Genomic DNA, 6,943 nt, shown 5'->3' on the forward strand with positions numbered 1-6,943 from the left:
GGTGCGCTTACCGGGAAGATTCTAGCCTACATCCATCTTCATCGCGTGTGCCTCAGAGAGCAGAGCTATCGCGTCTACCCGGGAGAGCTGAGCATGGCGTCTGTGCTCCAGCAGAGCTGTCGGGTCTCTCTGGAAGCAGAGCAGAGTCTGACCTCACTTCCTCTTCCGCCCAGAATTCTATTCTGTTTACTCCTCCCATCTATGTTCCAAGCCATGAGGCCAAGCAGCTGGTTTATTATAACTTAACCAATGAAATCAACAGATTGATATATGACACTCCCACATCACAGCTGAACTTGGAGGCAGGATTAGCTAATGTCTGTAGGAGCCATCTCTGTAGGGAAGCGGACTTTAAGCATTAAAGCTGGGGAGAGAAGGTTAATGATGGGTATTTTCTGCACACACTGTCAACGTTCACATTTGAATCCCCAGGAAGGCTTTCTATCTCTCTGAGCCTCGAGGGGAGGGAGGAGTTTTGCCATTTTCCCATGATTCTGATGCTACGGTCCTTGACATGGGCACCTGTCATATATCCGTGCAGGATTTCACACCAGAGCACAACACACATCCACTCAGGATTTCACACACTCAAGTATTCCTCCACTCCCTACAGGGCACAGCTTGCATGGTGGTTTGGGGTAGAGCAGGCTGGGGCAGGGGGGTTGCTTTCTTCATATGTTGACTTTGCTTTGCTGACTTTGTGGCCGCTCTGGTGGGTTCCTTTGATTCTCTCAGCCTTGGCTTCTTTGTGTGTGGAGTAGAGAAAATCTCCGCGCGCGCCATGGCGCTGTCATGTCGTGGGCACGGAGCCTGGGCGCCGTTTGCTGTTCCACGTCAAACTTGACAGACAACTTGTGCACATGCGCGCGAGCTCCCCCCAGCACGGGGAGTCTTTCGATCTGGCCAATCATAATTTAGCACGATCACTCCATTCTGGCCTGAGCCATTGGGTTGATGACACGTCAGGGCTTTGTCTGGCACCGTATATATTCTTCTGCTTCACAGGAACGGGGTCTTTTGCCTCTTTACAACCTCAAGTGTAAGTGCTCCAATAAAGTGTGTTCTGAGAAGAATCCTGTTGCGGTCGTCTCTTCTGCTGGTGGGAGCGGCATGCCGCAGAGAAGATGGCAGTACCCAAGCTATAGGAGTCTCTCGAGGATGGGAGGGCTTAATGCAGGCCTTTGGTAATCCACTGAAGGCTCGGCATCCTGTGTACACACATGCCCATTTCTGACGCTCCTCTTCTGCTTCTTCCTGGCATCTTTCTCAGAATGCCTTTCCTCCACACAGTCTGGAGGGACCACAGAGACTGGTCCTTGTTTTTGTTGCATTCAGAGACAATCATCCAAGTCTGTTATCTGTGTCCTCTTTATCACTACAAATGCTGTGCCCTTCACTATGAGACATCGTGTGGTTTGTGAGCATCTCAGTGTCCACCATGTCCTAGGGACTCATCTGGAGTCCCATGAGTGGAACAGCGAGGAGGAAGGTGCCGGGGGAGATTTGTAAGATTGAGGGGTAGGGTGCAGCTAGCAGATAGAATACCAACAGACTTTCTCTTGTATCCTGTCTTCCTGGCTGGGCCTAGTGTCTTACTGGGTGTGGTTAATGGAGGGTTGGGAGCAGTACAAACTGGGTTTCATATGGCTCTCTGTATGGGATTTAATTCTATCCTTTCAGGGCTGGGCAAAAATATCAAGTTTCAGAATGTTGAAACACAATGACAGACTCTCACTACCCTGCCCTTCACACATCACTCACTGTAGCGTGGCTTTGAATTTCTGGGATGTTCTGGGCAGAGTCGGGTGACCCCTGGAGAAGGGCATTCATAGGACTGGGCCTCAGTTAGAAGGATGGCTGCTGCCGTCACAGCTGCTCCGGTCTGCCTTTCCCTCTGACAACATTGCAACTGAGGAAGTAGAGACTTATTTCCTCTTGGTCCTGAGGATCTGCCAGAGAGTCAGCATGTGACTTTGGGCGCACCTTCTTGGGGACTTTCACTCCTTCATGCTTGAATGGGATGTTTTCAGTGGGCAGCCAGGGGAGGAAGACAGGAATAACATTCCTCAGAGCTCTTCAGAGTTGTAGCTGGAACCAGAAGCCACGCATGGCTGTATAGTCCTAGACATGCTGGCGAGTGGCCCCCTAAGCAATCCCACTGAAGTCCCTCTCTAGTCTAGACCTCTCAACTGGAAAAAGCAAGAATGCACAAAAAAACAATTTAGACAAGACCTTTCAAAATCAGCAGGGCAGCCCACTGATGGGCCATAAATATCAAGTTGATTCCATGCTGTCTTATTTTGGGGTACATAAAAGGACCACTGAGCAAACACACAGGCTGTCTATCGAGACAGACTTTCACCCTCAAAAAGAAGGGCCTCATCAAGTGGGAAAACCCAGGAGGGAAAGCCAGCTGAAAATGCTCCAGCCCAGAAAAATTAAGAAATTTGCCTGAGCAAGACCGTAAAGTTGGTTCTGCAAGTGCTAATACGTGTGCCCAAGACAAAGAAGAGCACGGGGAAGCTGGTGTGGATCTGTGTGTGGGAGGAGAGGAGGAGGAGGTGTGTCCAGCAGGAGCTGGCAGGTGCACATGCGCAAGCTGATGAGGGGATAATTTCCAAGGGGACTGAGTGTCAGGTGCACAGAAGGAGGCAAATAAATCACGAGTTCTTTTGCTCTAGGTGATAAGGATGGATTTTCCACCGATCTAGTCTTTCCCCTACATTTTCCGAGCTTTTTGTAGTAAAGCTGTGTTCCTTTTTCTGTACGTCAAAAGAAGAAAACTCAACAGAGCAGTCTGGATCTTCTTCCATAAGTCGTAGCCATCAGGAGTGTCTAGGCGAGCAGAGTTTGAGAGTCGGAGTAGACAGGGGATGCTGGGAAAGTGGGTGAGAGAGTAGGATAGGAGATGATGTTAGGAGCTGGCTGTGGGTTGGTAAGGGAGCGGCAGGAATCTGGGTGTTCAAGGGTTAGAGAGAGAGCAGAAGCTTTGAGGAGAGACTTGGAAAGAACGTTTGTCTTGGTAACAGAGGGCATATGGGAATCAGAAAGGGAGGAGGTTCAAATCCACATGCAGGGTTTCCTGTCTTGAATGGTGCCATCCGCAAGAGTATCAAAAAGATATGTTGGCCCAGAGAACTGTGTGGATGCCTGGACTTGGGAATGCAAGGCCACCTGGTGCTATCTAGCTCGCTGGAGCCATTGCCTGCCTTGGAGAGAAAGAAAACACAAGCAGAATGGCGTGGGTGAGGTTGGTCCCACAAGCCAGCGAACCGTCATCTGTGGGCATCACTCTGCAAAAGTATTTGAGGTTAGGCAATTAAAGCAACCCCAAGGACGCCTCCGGGTTCTCCCCAGAGATTTCAGCTGTGCCAAATCAATGAAGCTCTCTTTATGAAAAATCAATTTCCCTGGAAAACAAATTTGGGTTCTAACCAGCAAGTAGCATTTGGCAAACTCTCATGAAGAAAGCCAGTGTTTGGAGAAGAGAGGGAAACAGCAAGCCATTGAGTGGAGCAAGCCTGGGAGGGAGCCTGGTGCTGTTTCAGGCTGTGACAGCTGCCGTCTCCATCAGCCGGGAAATCCAAAGCTGTGGCTTTGTTTCTGAGATCTTACCACCACAAGCCATGGTCTGTCCTAGCCTGTTGGAGTGCTGGAAGCGGGGAGGGAGAACGGAAAGTGATTTGGTGCCTCATTTCCTCTCCCTGTTCAGTGTGTAGAGGACACTGGCTATCAGCAGCAAGATCCGGAGCAAAAGCCACTTGACTGTCACACCTCAGTGGCCATCCAGTGGGAGCTAGTGTCAGCATGAGCTGAGAATTCCTCTGTGCTTGTTTCGCGGGGACAAATATTCCAGGATATTCCTTTGGGGTCAATCATTTGACTTGTACTCTATCGTTACCTGAAGGTTATCTGTCTAACGTGACCCCATAGGCCCGGGCTTCTAGTGAATGACACAAAGGGACTCTGTCAAAATGTGGAGCCCGATTCTGTAGGTCTGAAGAGAGTTCTAGAGTCTGCACTTCTAGCACATTCTCCGGTGGTGTGGATGCTGCTTTCTGGACATCACATCTGGAGGGGCAAGGCTGTGGCTCTGGAAAGTCAAATCCCACACGGCACTACCGTCACCCCTTACCTGTAGCAAATGCGGTGGCTTCTCGCCTGTGTTCCTTACATGGACAGAAGTAGTGTATGACATGTGACACGGGAAACAGGGTTCCCAGATCTGACACATACGCTCTTGGAAATCCCACGCAAATATGCCTTCCTATTCCTTCTAGGCTGTATGCGGAGCAGGCTGGAGAGGCTGAGAATCCTCTGGAAAAGGTCTGACCATTTCCCTTGATGCCCAAGCCCTTGAGGGGGGAAACAGTAGAGCCAGGCCTGAACTGGCCTGTGGCCTGCCTGCCTCTCGCCCACGGACATGGGATCCCGTGCAGAAAGCTCGTTGGAAACTCTGGTTTGTCTTCTGCTACTGAAGGCCCATTGTCGAGTGTTCCCAAGTTGTTTACACATAGCTTCTGGTGATCTTGTTTGTGCCACAAAACATGAAAGCCACCGTTTTTCTAAAGTACCTGGAAGAAGTCTAGTAATTATTGTTCCAAACAAGCCTCATTTTCTTGTGTTTAGATTTTCTAACATGGAAAGAAAAAAAAAAGCTCCCAAATGAAAGGACTGTTTTGCCCTGGCAGCTCTGGGCCATGGGGCTGAAGGACCTCCCCACACAGCGACATCACCGTCTTTGAAGCGGCAGCTACTACCATGGGGGGTATGTTTACATTTCTCCCTTTTATGGGGACGGGCAGGCGGTGTGGAACTTGTGGTGGAATTTTTAAAAATATCTAAACAGTAACTGAAGTATTACTGTGATCTCCTTGGTGAGCTCATGGAAAAGCTCAAGTCATCCAACGTTAGTTTTATAGAGAGGGGAGTGAGGACGGTGAAATCACTAGCCACGTTCAGACCCCCTCCGTCTTGCCAGAGATGGGGGTGCTGGACTTGGAAGGTGGAAAGCAACCGCTTCCCGGGCTCCTCTCCCGAGTTAGCAGGGTTTCCTGGCCTGAGGGACGCTTTCTGGGATCAGGCCTGCACTTGACTCTCTATGGGTGTCTTCCAGCATCCTGGACCAGGCAGTCATCGCGTTCAGAGATGCTTTCTAGCAGAGCAGAGGTTGCTTGGCTCGGCTTTGTGTGCAGCCTTTCTTTCTCTCTGTTACGAGTTTCTCCATCAAGGACTCCCTCGTCCCACTGCATCTCCACCCACAAGGGTATCAGCCTCCGCTCTGCTTGTACCTCCCTCCGTCAGATCACTGAACAGCTCTTGTCCCCTGTCCCCTCACTGGAGAATGGCTTCCAGGTCTGAGTCGCTGGATCAGGCTGCCTGTGAACATTCCATGGAGATGAATCACGTGTACCTCAAACTCATCAGGTCCCGAGCTACTCATCTTTCCCTGGCAGCATCCACCCATCTCCATGGCCTTCACATGAAAACGGCCGCAGCAGCAGCCACCGTGATGCCCGAATCTCAAACACCTCACTCACTCTCGATGCTTCTTTGCCCCCAGTACAGAGTGTGTCCGTTGCTTTTCTCACTGCTGCCATCTGACAAGACACAGTTTCAGAGAGGAAGGTTTGTTTTGGCTCACGGTTCACACGATGCCATTGTTCGCCGTCCGTTGTGGCTGGGAAGGCGGGCAGTGGAGGCTGCTTGCATGCATTTCTGCAGATCACAAGGCAGAGAGCATGGGGAGTGTTCATGTTCACCTTGCTTTCTCTTTCCCCTCTTTTTCCAACCCAGGACTGCAGCCCGTGGCAATGCGGGTTTTTCCCTTTCAGCTAGTCTTTGGAAACACCATTGCAGACACACTCAGAGCTGAGTGTCACTGATGCCCTGGGCATTTGTCAGTCCGAGTCAGTTGGTAAGTACAGTTAGCTATCACATGTAGCTCGTATGTTCCTCTGAGACTGCGTATCTCCTAGACATACCTCCAATACTTCTCCCTTCAGCTCCAACTCTACCACAGTAGCGCAAGCTCCTATGTGGTCCCCTCCTGCTCAGCCGACCCTCCTGCCTCCCATCTTGCCTTACTTTATCTGCTTCCCTCGAAGCCTGCTCATGACACTAACTCTGCCCTTTGCTTGAGCCCCTAACCCTGGCAGGATTCTTAGTTTAGATCTGGCCCCTGCTATTCGCCTGTCTTCTGCCCAACTCTTGTCTCCACCCAGCACGCTTCAGCCAACTGACTAGCTTGGCAGCCTCATTTTGCCTGGCTAAATCCTGTTCAGCCTCCAGATCTAAATGTAGACGCTATCCATTCTACCTGATTGAGGGCCTACTCCAAACTCCTAAGGCTCCAGCTGCCTCTCTCCATGGTATCGTCTTGGCTAGGCCCATGCTCCCCACATCTGGGAACTCACCCCTGGGGCTAGTAGAACCAGGTAAGGGGAGGGGGATTAGTAGGTGCCAGGGTGCCTGCTCACCTCCTCGCATACCTTGAGCTCCTCCGGGGCACACTCCTAGCATCTATCTGGCATTCACAGACTTTTACTGAAGCCAGGTGAGGGATTCCTGATTGCCAAGGTGTGAGCCCCGCCCTTCCCCACTTCTCTGTTTTCTGTCAACAGGAAGATTTGCTCCTCATCTACAGCATATCAGCATGGGTGGTGCATCAGGATCCCAGAGGCCAGTCTGACAGGCCAAAGCTTGTGGGTGCCCGCTCACACCCTCTGGCTTCCTGCAGCCTAGGCTCCAGGCATGAACACCTGAAGAAAGAGTGAAACTTGAAGGCGCCTTCCTTTGGACCCGCACTTTGTGCGCAGTGGGAGGAGGGTGTGTGAGCCGGCTGGGCGGTGCAGGAGGGCTGCGGGTGCTTAGAAGTGGCTTGGCCTGGGAGGCGCCGGCCGCCCTTCCCCGCCCTCGGCCGCTCCCACCCTCTCGCTACTAA

This window comes from Alexandromys fortis, unplaced genomic scaffold (genome assembly GCF_014885135.2).
Source record: "Alexandromys fortis isolate MF-2015 unplaced genomic scaffold, M_Fortis_MF-2015_v1.1 scaffold_1, whole genome shotgun sequence".
NCBI classification, from domain to species: Eukaryota; Metazoa; Chordata; class Mammalia; order Rodentia; family Cricetidae; genus Alexandromys; species Alexandromys fortis.